General features: G+C 41.7%; 1 protein-coding gene and 1 pseudogene across 4 annotated transcripts in view; one reads left to right on the forward strand and one right to left on the reverse strand.

Moving 5' to 3' along the window:
- Window positions 1-20,183, reverse strand: part of LYPD6B (LY6/PLAUR domain containing 6B) — a 188,577-nt gene that overhangs the window by 140,912 nt on the left and 27,482 nt on the right. The window lies entirely within an intron of this gene.
- On the forward strand, window positions 1,606-18,301 carry LOC141584504 (thioredoxin pseudogene; annotated as a pseudogene).

Raw genomic sequence — 20,183 nt, forward strand, 5'->3', positions numbered from 1 at the left:
ACAGCCCTCAGAGGAAACTAACCCTGCCATCACCTTGATCTTAGACTCCCAGCCTCAGAATTGTGAGAAAATAAGTTTTTGTTGTTTAGGGCACCAGGTCTGTGATATTTTGCCATGGCAGCTCTAGCAAACTAATACTCCTCCCCATAGAAAAAGGAAAGCTGTCTTTGTTCATCCAATACTTTCCCTAGGACAGTGCATCATCCCTTACCCCTTGTCTTGGCTCTGATGGGAGGGCAGCCTTGCTCAGCGTTGACCCCCTGAAGTAAACCAGCAAAATGAAGGAGACAGTATCACCAGGTTTAAAATTATCTCTTTGTGATACATTGAAGCTCATGGAACTACAGCTGCTCAACTTCCTGCAGCTCCTTCTCCCTTCTTCAGTCTGGAAGAGCAGGATGAGAACTGGGGAGGTGAGAGCTGCTATGAAACAAGACCCAACATCCACAAGTCCAAAGACCAGCCCACTCCTCTCCTTGCCTTTCTGATTAGGGGAAGAATGGATGGCTGCTTTCCATTCTCCAGATGTAGCCTCCTTTGGTTTTATTATTATGAAATGGCTTCAGATGCTGATAGGCTATTTTACACTGGGACGAGTTCACACTGGGGAAGTGTTTACGTGTATAGCAGTAGGGGAGTACATTCTGGAAACATTTGATTTTGGAAGAAAATGGGCTGTATTCCATCCTGGTCAAAACACTTCATCAAAGGTGCATGCATGCATTGAAAAGGCTGAGCCTTCTACCTGCCAATGCTCTGGATTTTGGTGGAGTTGTTCTTAATGGAACTTTCTCCTGCTATGTGCATTAACTGAGGCATTGATAGCCTAACTTCCTCTTGCAGGTAATCCAGTCCTCACTAATCAGCCTTCTGAGCAGAAGACTGCCTTCCCATCCTCTCCCGCTAGTCTGTGATCATTCTTCTTCCATATTAGCGCTAGAAAAGTTGGAGAAAGGATAATGCTTCAAATCACACAAAAACGACTTAAGAAAAGTTACCTTAAAACATACGACTTACTAGACGAATTCTTCAGTCTTCACTTTAGCAATATTTATTTATCACCAAATTCTTTCTAAAATTCTACAATGTTATAACTGGCTCAATGAATGTTGATTCTTAAAGAGAACTAACTCCCCACATTCACAGCCATTGCTGGGACATTCCAGTTTTTAAGCTTGTTGCCAATAGTTAATAAACTACTTTAAAGGACTCCACTCTCATGCAAGCAGAACTTGTCAATTACCTAACAACTTCCTCAAAGGCAAAATAAATCCCAAAGAAAAGTCAAAACTGGAAAAAAATAAACAATTTTACTGAGTCACCCTTCCAACTCCAGATGAGGCAGGGGACCAAACTCTTCCCTTCGTTTCTCTGGAGTTTTGGGTTTCGGTTCCCACTGAATGGGCTTTGCCACCAACTCAGGGTGAAAAGCACACGTAGCAGACAGACCTGGCAGACGAGGAGATGAACAAAAGGCCACACAAAGGCACACTCTCTGAAGATACTGAGGGACACTAACATGTGGGGTTTAGGCTCATGGATTGCAGCGCCAGATGGCCTGTTTGCAAGCCTAGCTCTGGTAAGTCTGAGATGTGTAACTGCGCAATGGACAACCTCATTGTGGCTCAGCTTTCTCATCAGTATGGGGAGTATAACACATCAGCACCTGTGGCAGAGGGTGGTCAAGAGGATCAATGTGTGAACAGCTAAAAGAGCTTGAGATGCTGGCTGGCACATACTAACTGGTAAGCAGTTTTTGCTGTTGTTGCCTTCCCTGTCCTTGAAATCTAATCTACACTTCATCTGGAGTTGATATCCTTGTCTGTCTATGGCTACTCCTTCCCAGCCACTAACACTAAATCACAGTTAGGCTGACTTTGAGAACCAAGAATTCCACAACTAACTTTGAGACAAAATGGATAAACAGAAGACACTCAAGGGCAGACTAAGGCTAAGAGCCTATGGGAAAGATCAACTAAGAGGGAAGAAGACACAGGGAGAACAGCTCACATAACACCACAGGTCAGCAGAACATCCTCATTAATCTGAACATTGCTCCGTGTAATCTTAGATTTTAAAATATGAATGAACTCATGTTTTTTTAAAATACGTTTCCTAGCTCTGTCCATCGGACAGAACTGTGATGACCCCTGTTAGCAACAAGCCCACCTGGTATCCACATCTGGGTTTCTTAATGCATTCTCCACACAGTGCGCCCAGAGATTCTTGGAGTAACAACTGATTTCAGTTCCGGGATGGAAACGTGTAAGATATCCCAGGACATGTGGTGGTGCCAGAAAACAAGGCACTATCTGTCACAGGGGCTCAATTTGAAGGACAAGTAGAGTGTCAAAAATAATAATGTCTGTAACTGATCAATATTAAATGAATAAAAATAAATGCATAATGATACTCAGAAAAAGCATGAGTGAAGGAAACCCTTTTTTACAGAGGAATGCCAGTAACTCAGGTAGAAGGAGTGAAAGAATTATAAAATCTTAATTTTACAACTCCAGTGGAGTAGCTAATGCAGGCTACTTGATTCAAAGGAAACTTAAAAACTGGATCGGAAAGTTGTTGGGAAACAGCATATTTGCACTTTGCAAAATATCACCCCACAGACTGTTACTAATTGCAATTTGTTTATTTTTATTTTTATTTTGAGACAGAATCTCGCTCTGTCACACAGAATGGAGTGCAGTGGCATGATCTTGGCTCACTGCAACCTCTGCCTCCTGGGTTCAGACGATTCTCCTGCCTCAGCCTCCCGAGTAGCTAGGACTACAGGTGCCTGCCACCATGCCCAGCTCTTTTCTTTTTTTCATATTTTTAGTAGAGACGGTTTTACCATGTTAGCCAGGATGGTCTCGATCTCCTGACCTTGTGATCTGCCTACCTTGGCCTCCCAAAGTGCTGGGATTACAGGTGTGAGCCACTGCACATGGCCAAAAGAGTATTTTTACAGTGGAAAGATCCAGTAGTCATCAGCTCAACATCAGTAATATTGAACAGCAGGGCTTCATGCCATACGAATTTCACAGCATCACCTATGATGAACATTCATCATCGGATGAACAAAGACAGCTTTCCTTTTTCTATGGGGAGGAGTATTAGTTTGCTACAGCTGTCATGGCAAATTATCACAGACCTGGTGCCCTAAACAACAGAAATTTATTTTCTCACAATTCTGAGGCTGAGAGTCCAAGATTAAGGTGATGGCAGGGTTAGTTTCCTACAGCAAGTAACTATAACAAAACTGTTTAACCTGAATCTACTCACCCCTGTAAACCTAGCTTCCAGTTTACAGGAAATACACAGGATAGAGGAAAAGTAAAGAAACCATCAAGAAATCCGTAATATGGGGCATTCTCAAAGACAGCTAGGCCAGACTCTTCAAAAAGTTCAAAAAGAAGGTATAGAAGCTGTTACTGCTTAAAGAGTAGCCAAATGTAATGCATGAATCTTGATTTTATCCTAGTGTTGGAAAAAGCTAAGATGTTTTCAAATAAGCAGGGAAATTTGAAGATGTGCTAGATATTATTAGATAATAAAACAGAATCATTGTCAACTTTCTTACTTAAAATATTACGGAAATGTAGGCAGACTGTCTGTTCTCAGGAGATGCATCTCAGGTATTTAGAGGCAAAATGCTATGATGTCTGAAACTTAAGAGAGAGAGAGAGAGAGAGAGAGAGAGACAGAAGAGCAGACACAGCAAAATGCTAACCGTATGCTGGTGCAGCACACAGGCATGGTATGCATGAAGTGCTTTCCTTTTTTAGTAACTGCTCTGCAGGTATGCCCCCCTGTGCCATTTCATTCCCATTCAAGGGCACTTTATTCAGCCTCTCCAGACTTTAGCCCAGAAACATGGATTTTTGCATTGGCTTCATTATCTGACAGCAGGAGCATCTGCTCTACGTGCTGGCATCAGGTTTCCTGTCCAGAGGCACACCCAGGTGCAGCCAGGGAGTCTGTGACAAAGCTGTTCCACACCCTGAATTCCTTATTTCCTACAGGCAATGGGGTAGAAAGAGAAGCCTGAATTATGGCTGTACCCAGGCAGGTTCCTCTGACAAGTGTTTCCAGCTGCCTTACTACATGGTGATTATTAACCACATAATGGAAGTCCACCCAGCCTGCACCCTCCACTGCCACAAGAGGAGTCCCAAATGATTTCCAATAATAGCAGTGCCAACCACAGTTCTTTAGTACTCATTCATGCCAGACACCATTCTAAGTGCCTCACATTTACCATAATTCATGGATTTCCAGATGGGGTTAATCTTCACCATAGTATCATTAAGTACTACTATCAAGTACTGAATGGAAAACACTCACTGTTGGCAAAGGCCAAAAAAAAAAAAAACAAAACTGCAGTATAATTTACATTCAGAAAGCTAAGTCATCTTTGCTAGAAAAGGCAGGAATTGGTACTGGGGATGGGAAGAACTTCACTATTTCTCTCCTAAAAACCATTCATGTAAGCCCCCCTCAAATTCTTGCATGTCTAGGCATCCGTAATCATTTATCATGAGAAAGAATATATCACAGTCAAAACCACAGCTTGCTTCCTGACGTGGGTTTTGTCCACCATGGCAGTCAAAGGAAGAGAGGTGAAGATCTATGACCTCATCCAGCTGTTCCTCCCAAGGCCTCCTTAATCGGTCATTTTGCCAGTGCTCACATCTGCCTTTTCACATTAATGTCAGAAAGTTCAAAAGACTTAACCAGATGTTTCCCTGCTCAGAATTACTGCAGACAGTTATTAAGGGGGAGAAAATAAGCTTCAAATATCCCATGGAGAGAGAATAAAGTAGGGTGAGGAAACCTTCAAACATCGAGGAAGTTAGGCATTTGAATCTGTGAGAGCAGCAACATGAACATGTATAGAAAGGAAGTGTGGGGAACCATGTGGAAAGTGACTGCAGCACTTTACTGTAACTACATAGAAGACAGGATTTTGCATTACTCAAACCGGAAGTCTTCCTTGGGATATCATACAACCATCGGAATAAACGAACTCTCACTATAGGCAACAAGATGGATGAAGCCTCACATAATGTTGACCTAAAGAAGTCAGACACTAAAAAGTACATATTCTAAGGCTATATGATATTTATTTAATTTTTTAACTAAAAAAAAATTAAATGTGTTTTAAAATATGTACATAAAATCCACCTCAAGCAAAAAAATGCTTGATGCTGATAGACTTCAGAATAGCAAGGAGGGTGTAGGGATTAGGAAGGACATGGCAGAGAGGTTTGCTGGTCAGGTTCTGTTTCTTAATCCAGATACCAGTTACCTAGGTATGTTCCATGTGAGAATTCATTAAACTGTATACCTCTATCTGTACACAGAAAGCTGTTCCACACACTGAGTTCCCTGTTTCCTACAGGCAATGGTGGGGAGGTGGGTAAGGTAGGCCTGAACTTTTATGAGCTTTACATTAAACATCAGTAATATCTAAATTAAATTTCTGTATGTATGCTATACTTCAATAAAAAGTTTAATTCACAATATGAAAACAATTTAATATCCCTACACCAAGAGATATCTGACTTCTACTTCTGAAACAACCTCAGAAATGATGGTATTACTTAAAATCATCAGCTTAAAGAAAGTGAAGAGCTTAAGGCAATTGGGAGCCAACATCTAGTCTGTATGCAGAGTGAAATTGACACAGTCTCTACCACAGCCTTACAAATACCTCTACAGGCATTAGCAACAATTTCTGGGGGAAGTAATTACAAAGGCCTTTGATCTCTATTATGTCTTCCATCTGGGATTTCAAGAAGCCAGTAAACAAACAAGGCCCAGCAGTCCTCTGACAGAGCCACCTGTCTTCATCTGTTTTACAGCACCAGGTCCAGATCCAGTCACCTTTCCATGGTAGCAACTAAATTCAGGAAAGAACCTAGAGGTTACTAAGGTCCTCGTATAAGAACATCATGACTTAAACAAGACTTATATTAGTTAACTCTCATCTACTCTTCATAAACAGGATCCCAGTCAGAGAGCAAATCCACATGTCCTATGTTGGCACTGCCTAATACACTGGATTCCTTTTTTTTTTTTTTTTTTTTTGAGACAAAGTCTTGCTCTGTCACCCAGGCTAGAGTGCAGTGGCATGATCTTGGTTCACTGCAACCTCCATCTCCCAGGTTCAAGCAATTCTCCTCCCTCCGCCTCCCTAGGAGCTGGTACTACAAATGTGCGCCACCATGCCTGATTAATTTTTATATTTTTAGTAGAGACAGGGTTTCACCATGTTGGTCAGGCTGGTCTCAAACCCCTGACCTCAGGCGATTCACCTGCCTTGGCCTCTCAGAGTGCTGGGATTATAGGCATGAGCCACTGTGCCCAGATAATATACTGGATTCTTAAAAGTGAGAAAGAATAGAGAACTTGAGAGAAATAGAACAGCCTGCTACATAAGATCTCCTGATTTTATCTGACCTTCTTGCCTACCATTATAGATTGAATTGTGTCCCACCTCACCACGCAAAATGTACCTGTTATAGTTCTAACCCCCAGTACCTCATCAGAATTTGGAAACAGGTCCATTGCAGATATAATTAGTTAAAATAGGGTCATACTGGAGTAGGATGGGCACTGATCCAACACAACTGGTGTCCTTCCAGAAGGGTCAATTCAGACACAGACACACACAGGGAGTACGCCACAAGCTATGAAGTTATGTGCCATGAGCACAGGAAGTACCAGAAGCCAGGAGAGAGGCCTGGAACAGTTCCTTCCTTAGTGCCTTCAAGGGAGCCCAGCTGTGCCGTCGCCTTGATTTCAGCGTAGCATCCAGAACAGTGAGATGATCGATTTCTGTTGCTTAAGCCACCAGTTTGTTACTCTGTTAAGACAACTCTAACAAAAATACACCTCCATAGCCCCCTTTGGCGATGCTGGTAAACAAATTGGTGCTATCCTTGTCTCAGAGATCAGGAAAGAAGTGCGGAGAAATCAAGCAGGTTGCCTTAGATCACAAAGTCACCCAGTTTAGAATGCAGGAATGAGACAAACTCTGCTGCAAAAGGTTGTGAGCAGGAAAGCAGGAAAGAAATGACAAACTCACCTTCTCTGGAGGCCTGTGAACCCCTCTGTGTGGGTTGGTTTAAGATGCTCTTGTCTAAAGGGAACTCTGGGGGCTAGAGCACATCCCAGAAGGTGCCCTCCTACCCCTACAAATCTAAGCCAACACCAGGACACCTTCCCCCATAGACTTGTAATTCCCATTGCGAGAATGAATTACTCTTCAAACACCTGAATCTGCTAAAAAGAATGTAGTTACTGAAAATCAGGCAAGAAAAAAAAAAAAAGAATATGAATAGAAATGGCATTTTAATAAGTAATGAGACTTCAAGGCAGGCTGCTAGTTCGGAATCACTTCTGAACTTTAATATAGAATTAATCTACACTGTCTTCCAAAAACAGCAGTCCAGCAAAAACCTTGCAAGACCGTGACAATTTTAAACGCAGCCACAGAAAATAAAAAGGAACCTCTAAAAGTGATCAATGTTAGAATGGGTTTTATGAATTAATCTCTGGTTATTATGGATCGGCTATGGCCAAAGCCCAAATTACATTAAACATCAGCAATATCTAGATTCAATTTAGTATTAGCCATAAAAGTACAACTAGAGTTAAATTTTATGAAACATAAATGCTCTCATTTGAGAGAAATACCTGCCATAGCTGGATACCAGTCCAAGTACCAAGCACTGAAGTCCAAGTACCAAGCACTGAAGTTAGACCCATGGACAACAAAACACAAACCAGCCTCACCCTCACAGAGCTTAGAGATGAGCTCACAAACTGGACTTCAGAGGTAACTCACACCATGGTAATATTTGCTGGTCTTTTTTTTTTTTTTTTTTTTTAGAGACACGGTCATTCTGTTGCTCCAGGAGTGCAGTGGCATGATCATAGCTCACTGCATCCTCAAACCCCTGGGCTCAAGCGGTCCTCTGCCTCAGCTTCCTGAGTAGCTGGGACTACAAGGCATAAGCTACCACACTCAGCTAATTTTTATAAATATTTTAGAGATGGGGGTCTTGCTATGTTGCCTAGGCTGGTCCGGAATTCCAGGGCTCAAGTGATCCTTCCACTACAGCTTCCAAAGCTACTGGAACTACAGGCATGAGACACCATGGTGGCTATATTGGTTGGTCTTTAAAGGTAGAAATTAGGTACCTCATTAGCACAGTAGGTAGAAGATCAGTCTCATAAAAGTAAAAATTCAGTGGTAACAGTCTTAGAAATTTCTATTTGTTCATTCAGATTTTAAAATGATCCGGCCCTCCATAACTAGCTTTGAAAGGAGTTCCTCTTAGGTACACCGTATGGGAAGAGTGTTCCCCCTTGTGCTGTGTGGCAAGCATGGAAGCAGACCAAGGTGTAGCTTGAGAAAACCAAGGTCACTGATTTAACCCTCAAAGGACCGGGTAACTTCGGAGACTATACTCATTATTCTGGCTGGCAACTCCAGGTTTTAAGCCACTGGTTTACAGGAAGAGACTATGCTCTCCAGAATTCTCAGATGTTTCATGTGCAGAACATTTCATGAATGGGAAGGGAAGCAAAAGCAAAAGCAAATACAAATAAAGACCCCATTATAGCAGGAGATCATGGCACCTTCCAAAGGGAGGCAGGGGTGCAAGGTGACGGCAGTGTTCCTTCTGCTGCTGCATATGGGATTCCCTCAGTCATTCAGGAACCCTCCCCTGGCCCAACAATGTGGCACTGTGACCTGACATCCTCAGCCTACCAGGCGAATTAACAGTGTTGACTGTCACATTCCTCAAGTGAATCCTAAGATTCTGAGTATTCAGAAACAGCCACTTTAACAACGTCTGCCCTCCAGGAAACAGCAGCAGCTGCTTCAAGGGGGCAGCTCAGCTTCAGCCCAAAGCTATACCATTAGGACTTGATGCCATTCCAACCCGCCTTCTTTCTGAATGGCATCAGATCACTTTCAGCCAAATGAGAAATTGGAAGAATAGATGCCCGTGTGATTAACTTCAGTTTTTACATTATTAAATTTGCAATTGCCATTAAAAAGACGCCCAGCACTTCAGAGGATCAGAGCTGGCACACTGTGCTAATGGTGTTGAGTTTTCACTGTGGCACAAGTGAGCTTAAAATTGGGGCAATTATAATTGTTTGTGTTCATGTGGATATGCTCAGCTCACCAACTCTAAAGAACAAGATACCATACATGAAAAAGTAAGGATGAAAACCTTCAAAGCCACTCTCTTCAAATCACTTTAAAAGCAGGCTGAAAACAAACACTTTGAAGTTCTGCTCCAGCAGAGTCCTGGGGAAATTTTAAAAAGAAATTAAACTGTAGTTATAGTTATCACTTCTTATTACATGCCACATTGTCTTTAAGAAAAAAAAAATCAAAATGTATTAAAATAAGGTTTCAAAATACAAAAGGATCATATTTGCAGAGTTAATCAATCATGTCCAGGCGGCTATTTAAGGCAGGACAGAAAACAAAGCACTCACCTCCCCAGGCTGCAGGAAAGCAAGTAAGTTTCACTGCCCTCCAGAGCTTTCTACAAAGACAGGACTGGGGGCTGCCTGTGCTCTGGGCCTGTTCCCAGTCTGATCCTTTGCCTTATCTTTGCAACTTCCTGGGAATTAAAAATGAGCTGCCAGGGTGTTCTGTGGCATTTTACAGGCCACTGGTCACCAAGTCGTCCATGGCCATGCATTCTAGCAGCTAGCAGTTTGGCTACGGCGGGAGGCACATTTGTCATCCCTGCAAATTACAAATCCTGGAGTGCATGCAGGGCTGCGGGGCTACAAACCCTGCACCTACTGGGCTAGGAATGTTTTCACTTCTCCCTACTAAGAGTTTCCTTCCTCTTCCCCGCAGAACCAGCTCCAACTCCAGCACATCTTAACCTTGGCAGTACACAGCCAAGGCATTTACAAAAATGCCGGAACATCTGAGGTTTAAAACATTCATGATAACAACCTCCACTAAATGAAAGCAACCAACTTTTCCAGCCACTTCAACTCTTGGTCTTTTTTAGCGAGGACTTTTTTCTCTACTTTTTAAAGTAATATATCCACATTATAGCCCTTATATTAGATCCAGAACAGTTTTTTAAAATGTCATCACATACAACCACTGTTAATACTCTCTTCTTTTATTTTTTTTTCATAGAATTTTATTTCTCCTCATACTTCACTTAAAACATACCTTAAATATTATTTTTCCCTCAAAATGTACATAGTACTGCCATTTCCTTATCCATTCTTTTCTTGTTGGACAAATAACTCACTTTAGATTTTTCTTTATTATAAATTATACTTCAAAGAACTATCTTTATGACAAATCTTTTTCTGTGTGTCAAGCATTCCCTTGGAAATAGATTTCTAGAGTTAGGCTGAAAACTAATACTTCCAAGAGCTGTTCTCTCAGAGTCCTGAAAATATCTGTTTAAACTATAGTTATCACATCTTATTATATGCAACATTCTCTTTAAGAAAAAATCAAAACATATAAAAATAAGGTTTCCAAATACAAAGGAATGATATTTGCAGCCAATCTATTTTATCCAGGCTGCTATTTAAGGCATGCCAGGAAAGAAAGCCCTCACCTCCCGAGGCTGCAGGAAAGCTAGGAAGTTATTCTAGTGCTACTCTGGTAGCTAATAAGTTTCTCCAGTGTTAAATCCTGATATTTCACTTTCCTATATTCAAAACCCATCCTCCAGCTCCTCTGGATTCTTCTCCAGGATCTCCTTCTCTCCTAGATTGGCCTCAAACTCCATCAGCCTCCTGCCTCATCAGCTATAGCTATAGCACTGGCCATAGTTTCTAAGGCTTTTTGTCTTTGCTTTTGTCTCTGCATGTTTTCACTCAGCCACCAACACTGCCGACTACACTCAGAAAGGTATTCTGCTAACACTGTTTTTAAAATTATATGGATTACATATTTGTTTATCTTACCTGCTTTTCAGAATATATGACATTTAGTGATCAGAAGCATTTATTAGGTATCTACTGCAGAAAAACAAAAGTAGGATGGTCACATGACCAACTTCCTACTTTCTTTTTCATTAAGATTTTCCACAAATCTGGAGTCAAACCCAGGTCATATTCAAACTATGCACATTAGCTATGGGTTTTTTTAAACTCCCATCCTCTATTCCTTCACTTACAAAAAAAAAAAAATAAGTTTTCTTTTTTCTTTTCTCCATGAGAAGTTTGACAACTTTTAAAGAGTTTAAAAGCATGGTTCGTTGATTATTGTTTTTTTCCAGTATCCTGTGAACTACTTAACTTCATCACATGAACAGATTTAACGCAAACATACACATTAAGTCTACATTGGTCAGAAATGTGTTCAATAAAATGTACACATTGCAAAATGCAACATGAAACCACAGCCATAAACATATAGACCCATCTAAATAGAAACAGTCGGGCCGGGCGCGGTGGCCCAAGCCTGTAATCCCAGCACTTTGGGAGGCCGAGGCAGGTGGATCACGAGGTCAAGAGATCAAGACCGTCCTGGTCAACAAGGTGAAACTCCGTCTCTACTAAAAATACAAAAAAAAAAAAAAAAAAAAAAATTAGCTGGTGGCGTGTGCCTGTAATCCCAGCTACTCAGGAGGCTGAGGCAGGAGAATTGCCTGAACCCAGGGAGGCAGAGGTTGCGGTGAGCCGAGATCGCGCCATTGCACTCCAGCCTGGGTAACAAGAGCGAAACTCCGTCTCAAAAAAAAAAAAAGAAACAGTCGATCTAAACTTCATTGGCTGTGTCTACATTTTTCTGTTACTATGATATTTGTTTACCATTTATCCAATTAGCACTGGCACTGCTCACAAGGAAGCAACAGTGAGTGCCAAAGATTTGAGAACAATTTATAAAAAGGGAGGGAACGAGAGGGGAAGGAAGATTTCTGAATTTAAAAATCAAAAGCATAAAGTTTATGGGGCATCTAGGAATTATGTACTCACTAGATTTATAATAAGAGTTTCTAAAATACAGGTCTATATGAATGATTGACTCACTGTGTTTTGTGAAATACAAAGTCTTTAAAAAGAGAAAAGTCACTCTGCTTTTCTTAAGATTATTAACACTGACTGAGCACACGATATAGTATATTAACAAAATATATAAGAAACTGCTAATATGGGTTGCCTTGTGGCAAAAAACTAGCTGCCTGCAGGAGGAGAGATGGGGTGGGGGATTCTCACTGTACATTCTTTTGTCACTTTTAAATATTGAACCATATGAGTAAATTATCCATTCAGAAAATAAATTGTATTTTTAAAATTTAAAGCATTTCATAGGATATTCTGGAAGCTCAATAAATGTTAACTCAAATTAATCCATTTCCCAGAAAAGTAAGTGGTATGCCTGGAGAGACCACTTAGTTAACATTTTTCTTCAAAGAGGGAACATACCTTCATTTAGCCACCTTCTAAGATCATGGCAATATTATATTTTTATTATAATAACATTTTTTCAGCCCAATTACTCTTCTCTGAGGCTGGAAGGGCCCATCAGCACACCTTGATTCACAGTTGATTGCCAAAAGCCTCTGTGTGTTCCCTTAGAAGTCATGTTCTTGTTGCTGGAAGCATGGAGAAAACCTCAGAGAACTTCCTATCACCTCCACCTGTGCTCTGTACATTGGAGAATCAGGCCTATATGTGCTAAAATTATTCCTATTTAAGGACATGAAAGGTGATGTTTTTAGATCTATATAGAAGTAACTGCAACTAAAATCAGAAATCAAAGGAGAGAGTACGAGAGAGCACCATGTGTGTGTGCTTGTGCATGTGTGCATGCATGCGTGTGTGTGTATGTGTGTGTGTGTGTGTGTAAGCACGTGTGCCATCACAAAAGTGGCTCTGTGGTCAACCCTTTGAGTAAACATTCACTTGAGCCTCTGACATGAACCCACAATGATCTGCCCCACCTAGACACTCACAGGCCTCCACAGCAGACACGTCCTCTTTATGTAACTTGCTCATGTCTTGGCTATAAGACCCTCTGAAAACACTCATTGCATTTGCAACTTCTGGATTAATACTGATCCTTAGATGCTCGTATGGGCTCTGATTTTCTGTTGAGTCTCCATAAGCCAATGGACCATAGTCTGTTGAGGCTTTCTTCCCCAGACCCCTCACTTCTGCCCTCTGTCTCCCTTAGTGCGGCCGTCAGCCTGCTCTGGGTCTCCACACCCTCACTCCAGGTTGCCGTCCCCTCTCTCTTTCATTTCACTTCTGCTTGTAACTCAGAGGATCAGCAACATGGGCTAAAGGGAAAGGATCAGAGACAGGCAAATCCAGGCTGGAGGGAACCTGAGTGCATCACCCTGCCTCCAGACATTTGGTGATGGTCCAGCAGATACCTATAGAAGTGCAGGCACCTGCGCTCACTTGGGTCCCCAATCTGTCATCCAAGGAGATGCAGCAGTGGTAGGACCATACGCAAAAGAAAGCACTGAGTGGAAGAAAAGGAGCCCTCAGCAGCACAGCAGATCTTCCTAATGCTCTACTCAGCACAGAGTCCCACACAGCTGCAGGACACAGCCCAGAACCCACACTGCCTCCCAGCATCACAGCAGTGGGCTTGGACAGGAGATGGCAAGAACAAGGCAGATCCCAAGACCCAGCCGGCATATCAGTAACAGCAGGAGATCAAAGAAGAAACTCAGAAACACGGGCTGAGAAAACACCATGAGGGCGGAGGGCACGTACCTTCTCTCACTCAGGGCTTCCGCTGGTTTTCCACCTCCAGCTAATGGGTGTGAAGCTGTCAGGGTGCCTCTGCCCACATCAGCGATGGGTCACAGACCAAGAGATATACTGGGCAGGGCCTGCTACTGAAAAGCAAGAGAAGCTACAACCGCACGGGGTTGCAGAAAGCAGTGACAGCTGCCAGCCTGCCCTCCTACTCACTCAAAAACTCTCTACAGCTCCTTCTCCCTCATCATTATCATCTTCATTAAACTCAGCAGTGACTGGGCACGCATTATCCATGAAGACATCACCTCTTACCTTTCTCCCTGCTCCCTCTTCTCCAGCCACTCTGGTCTCCTTGGTGTTCCCTGAATAAACGCGGTTAAGTTCCCACCCCAGGGCCTTTGCACTTGCTGCTGCCTCTGCCCAGAAGGCTCGTCCCACAAGTATCTTCACAGCATTTTTTCTCTCCTCCTTCCGTCTTCACTCAAATGTCTCAGGCTTTCCTAATCACCCTATTTAACATTGCAAATCCAGGCTGGGCACAGTGGCTCAAACCTGTAATCCCAGCACTTTGGGAGGCCAAGGCGGGTAGATCACGAGAGGTCTGGAATTTGAGACCAGCCTGGCCAGCATGGTGAAACCCCATCTCTACTAAAAGCACAAAAATTCACCAGCCACGGCGGTACGCACCTGTAATCTCAACCACTCAGGAGGCTGAGGCACGAGAATCATTTAAACCTGGGAGGTAGAGGCTGCAGCAAGCTGAGATCACGCCACTGTACTCTAGCCTGGGCAACAGAGTGAAACTGTCTCAAAAAATAAATTAAAAAAAATAAATTACAAATCCCCTCCTTCACCACTCCAGCATTCTCCCTTTCCTGTCTTATCCTTCATAGCATTTATTACACTGACATCCTGTATGTTTACTTATGTGTTCGTTTATTGCTCTTCACCAGAGGCAATGTGCTGAAAGTCAAGAAAGGGTAAAACAGTAAAACATTAGGAGACTGACGAGGATAGATCACTTGAGATCAGGAGTTCAAGACCAGCCTGGCCAGCATACCAAAAACTCTGTCTCTACCAAGAATACAAAAATTATCCAGGTGTAGTGGCCTGTGCCTGTAATCCCAGCTACTCAGGAGGCTGAGGCAGGATGATCACTTAAACCTGGGAGGCAAAGGTTGTAGTGAACTGAGATCACGCCACTGTACTCCAGCCTGGGCGACAAAACAAGAAAGAAAGAAAGAAAGAAAAAGAAATGGCAAAACAGCACTCAAGGAGAGAAAAGGGATGTCACCAGCAAAACAACCACAGCCATCATGCCCCTTTTCTTCTTCCCATTGTGAGCCATTTGCCTCCCAGTCTTTAACATCTGGGCTGACAGACCTTGTCCTTGAAGTTTTCCCTTGTGGCTCTTTGATTCTCTGGTCTTCTCTTTCTCCAAACAACATCGTTTATTCTATGCAAAACGTCACGCTAATCAAAAGCACCTGCCCCCTCGGGCTACTGGGAGAATTAAATGAATTAGTTCATTGAAAGCTTAGAAAAGTACTAGGACAGTGCTCAGTCATCACTAAGTGTTCAGGAAATCACAGCCATTGTTACTATTTAGTATATGTACCTTCTATCATATCTACTGATTCAAGCCTCATTTCTACAGCTAGAGTATAAGCAAACTGAAGGCAAAGAGCTTATTCTACATTGTGGGATTTCCCAGAGTACTTACTCCAAGTTTTTAATGATTATTTGACAACTGATTGAAACAAAGAATTTCAACTTTTAAAGATTCATTTGAAAATCCTTAGAACTTCTATTTAAATGGTGATTCCAATCCTGACCTGGTATGGAAATACAGCAAATCCCTGAAAACAGCATTTATAACAGGAGCTTTGCTATAGCATGAACAGCAAAGCCAAAATACTATACAAAAGATCAAACAAATATTGACTCAAAGAATTTTCCCCAAGGCAACTGTTATAGTCTTATCTTGAATGAATGTTTGCACAGTTAATTAAGTATTGCTATGGACTCAGCAAAATCCCAGGCAGACCCTGCCAAGCCGAGTTTTACATTCCCACTGCTTTATCGCTATTTACAAAGCCACGCACAAGGCCCTCTCCTCCTAGCCCCTCACCTATCAGTCCTCCTAATGCCGGGTGTGGAATTAAATGATAAGTAAGTCATACACCTTTTATCCATAGACAAAAGATAATGGAATCTCAGTGCCAAGGATTCCATTTACCTATCCCACAGCAAATATGTTCTGTCATTACCTTCCCAGAAATCAATCAGGCTGCATCTGTTACTACCTGTTGACTTCTTGGAAATGTATGAAACAGTACAATTATGTAGAGAGAGAGGTGTTTACTGGTTTCACAGAACATGCCTCTATACACCTGATACTAATGAAAGTCTACTTCCTATGGTTACCAACCAAGAAGCCTGCGAGAACGTCTCAAAATCACAGGATGTTCTGTATAGTGAATAAGCTGATTGCTAGCTTACAATGGGTTGTCTAGATATGGAGGTCAGTTATGATGAACAGAAGCCAACAAGAGTCATTCACAACCATTCTTCCTTCCTTCCTTCCATTTATTGAGCCATCATTTATTGAGCACTTATCATGATCCAGGCACTATTCCAAGCACTGGGAATATCATGGGAAATACAATTACCATACTCTCAGGAACATTTATGAGGGAGGAAGATCAATAAAATAAAGAGGTCAAAAATTTATAGTGTGTTAGATATTAATAAGTGCTAAAGAGAAGAAACATTAAGAAGCAGGGTATGAAATCCCAAAGCCCCCGCAGAAGGAATAAACCTGCAGATGAGTAGCCAAAAATATCCTCAGAAAGAAGCCACTATTTGAAGAAAGTGGAAAAGCCAGCCTTGCAGGGAAGTGGGGAAGAGTCTTGCAGGAGGAGGAGAGTGAAATGCCCAGGTCCTGTGGCAGAGCATGGCTGGCATGTTGAGGAACATTCAGGAGGCCAGTGTGGTGGATGGAGCCTGGTGCTCACTGGGAGACAGAGAAGGAATAGAAGCAGGGAGCAAGACCCTACAGCACTTTGCTTCCAAAACATACACATTTTTACTAATCTCAGAAAAGTCACCTGTTTACCAAATTTTCATTTATTCACAACTCTCCAGCTGTTCTTCTTCCAAGAATTTTATATACTTCATGAAAAACAATTCACATACACACACATGTACATACACACACACACCACCCACCCCTGCAATTTTAAAAAAAAGAAAGTTTTACAGCTAGCCAACATATTTGCCTGGGGAAAGCTCTTAAGCTTCTATTAATAAAAATGAAAACTGTTCATGGCTTTGAGTGCAAGCTTCTGTAGGACTGGGACCAGGCCTCACGGTAGGAGACACTGCTCAGCACCATGGACCACTGGGCACTCGGCGATGCTGTGGAGAGATGTCATGTGGGCTAACAATAATAATACGCAGAGTTATAGGAGATGGGAATGTTGAAATTTATCCCAGGTACTTTTTTAAACGTGGCAATGCTTCAAAGTCTTTGGCAAATTTAAATGCCAAGCTGGCTCATGCAATATCCAGACCACACATCCTTCCTGCCCAACCAGCTTCTCAACATAAATAAGACACTAACAGCCAAGATCTGTGACACAGCAACAGGCTTTGGGGTGGTACCTTAAGATCTACTATCTTCCAATTCTACTCAATCCTAATCAACCTAGTTTATCACATAAACAGTTTTCCATTACAAAACATTTCTAAGCAGTTCTACTGCAGTGACTCCACTTTTCTTAGGTATACACAGTCTCTATGTTACCAAGGCAAAAAGTAGGACTACAAGACATGTCCTGTGTAACAAAAATTAGTTATTATGTTACATGGATATTTTGTGTAATGGTAAGAAAAACTTAAAATGTCAAAAAAAGTTATGATTATGAATGACTAGCCATAATTCTGTCTCCATCAAGTTCTCCCGAGGCCACCCCCACCAGCTCACCCACAAAATGGACACATTCCTGTGGCTGAGTCACTTTTCTGGCTCTCCCTGTTTGGAAGTTATACCAAAACTTAAAAAAAAAAAAAAAAGTATACATAATAAAGAACTTCGGGGTGGGGTTGTGGGGGAAGCAGCTGAAACTTCAGAAAGGTGTGGATAGGTAAGTAAAAATTAGTTTGAAGAAGCCATCTGGAATAGTGTGGAACAAGAGACAGAGGAGATACTTTTTAGAAATGTTACTTAGAAGACCCCAGCAGCCAAAACGGTAGAACAAACTGAGCACAAGTTTGCATTTCAGGAAGGCTTGGAGGCTGCAGGCGATAAACTTGGAGTAGGTGACTTCTCAGCACCATGGTGTGGGCCTTGCAAAATGATCAAGCCTTTCTTTCATCCCCTCTCCGAAAAGTATTCCAACATGGTATTCCTTGAAGTAAATGTGGGTGACTGTCAGGATGTTGCTTCAGAGTGTGCAGTCAAATGCATGCCAACGTAGTTTTATAAGAAGGGACAAAAGGTAGGTGAATTTTCTGGAGCTATAATAATAAAGAAAATCTTGAAGCCACCATTAATGAATTAGTCTAATCATGTCTTCTTGAAAACATAACCAACCTTTGGCTATTTAAAATTTGTAATTTTTTTATTTATAAAAAGTATAAAGTATGGAGACTATATATCCAGCTGCCTCTGGATGATAATAAAATATTAACTCGGCCGGGCGCGGTGGCTCAAGCTTGTAATCCCAGCACTTTGGGAGGCCGAGGCGGGTGGATCACGAGGTCGAGAGATCGAGACCATCCTGGTCAACATGGTGAAACCCCGTCTCTACTAAAAATACAAAAAATTAGCTGGGCATGGTGGCACTTGCCTGTAATCCCAGCTACTCAGGAGGCTGAGGCAGGAGAATTGCCTGAACCCAGGAGGCGGAGGTTGCGGTGAGCCGAGATCGTGCCATTGCACTCCAGCCTGGGTAACAAGAGCGAAACTCCCTCTCAAAAAAAAAAAAAAAAAAAAAAATTAACTAAAAAAAAAGTGTTACTAATGTTCTCTGAAAGATGTAAATGGAGCTTGAAAATTCGGAAATATTTGTTGGTTACTTTAGTTTCTGAACTGTGTTCCTCTCAATGGTAAGTTGTATCAATTACTCTTGGAATAACTAGACTTAGAGAAAGAGTCTAACCTGCGGACATAAGAAATGCACCAAATTTTTTACTTGACATAATACATTCTGCACTATTGAGGGCAATGACATACTCCAAAACAAAGCATAGTAAAAAGGCTGCAGGAAAAATCACAACCAGATTTCTCCTGCCCTGCCTCAAACACAAGCCAGCTATTCTACAGAGGTTAAAAATTACATGCTGATTTCTTCTCCAACTCCCTTACAAGGCAGAGATTTGGGCAAAGATACATTCTAGCTTGCATTTTTCCAGTCTCAGCAAAGAAGCCCAAAAAACCAAAACCTCCATCGTCACAGTGGTGAGGTGTTCCCCACTCACCTTGGAAAACCAGGACTTTCTGTTGAGACCACTCCCTCCCTCTCCCCTCCTATCAGGCCAGTTTCCATCCTTCCAAAGCAAAGCTTTTCTACCCTCCAGAAAGTTTTGGTCAAAGAAGATTCATATATAATACAGACTATATGCTACCAGTGAGTAGTCAATTAAATTTTCTGTTGCAGAAAAGAAGAGAATAAATTCTCCATTCTGATGGCAAAATAACTATTTGAGACATTAATAATTATACCAGGAACCTTCCTAAATTGTATAAAATTTAAATAAAAATTAGAGGAAAAAAAATCTTTTAAAACAAAGATTATCTAAGAGAATTCCCTTAAACCAAAGGAAAGAAGCAAAGACTATGTAGTACCACTTTGTTGCCCTACAAGGATAATATATAATGCCTACCATCAGAAAAAAAATGAAGTTTTAAAAAGTTATACATAGAAAAGATAAGAAAATATATATATACTTTTAAAATGTTAACAATAAATATTCTAGAGGGATAAATTGCTTTTTACTTTTCTGTATTCTCTGACACTCTCATAGCATGTACTCATTGATAATGGAAAACAACTTTTTTTTTTTTGAGATGGAGTCTCACTCTGTCACGAGGCTGGAGTGCACTGGCCTGATCTTGGCTCACTGCAACCTCTGCCTCCTGGGTTCAAGCGATTCTGCTGCCACATCCTCCCCAATAGCTGGGACTACAGGTGCACACCACTTCGCCCAGCTAATTTTTGTATTTTTAGTAGAGATGGGGTTTCACCACATTGGTCAGGATGGTCTCTATCTCTTGACCTCATGAACCACCAGCCTAGGCCTCCCAAAGTGCTAGGATTACAGGTGTGAGCCACCACACTCAGCCAAAAACAACTTTTCATGCAACCTCTCCCAGATAAATCATTTACACACTACATACCAGTGCTTCTCAAACTGGAGCAGTCATAAGAATAACCTGGAGAGTGTAT

This window comes from Saimiri boliviensis, chromosome 5 (genome assembly GCF_048565385.1).
Source record: "Saimiri boliviensis isolate mSaiBol1 chromosome 5, mSaiBol1.pri, whole genome shotgun sequence".
Taxonomy (NCBI): Eukaryota; Metazoa; Chordata; class Mammalia; order Primates; family Cebidae; genus Saimiri; species Saimiri boliviensis.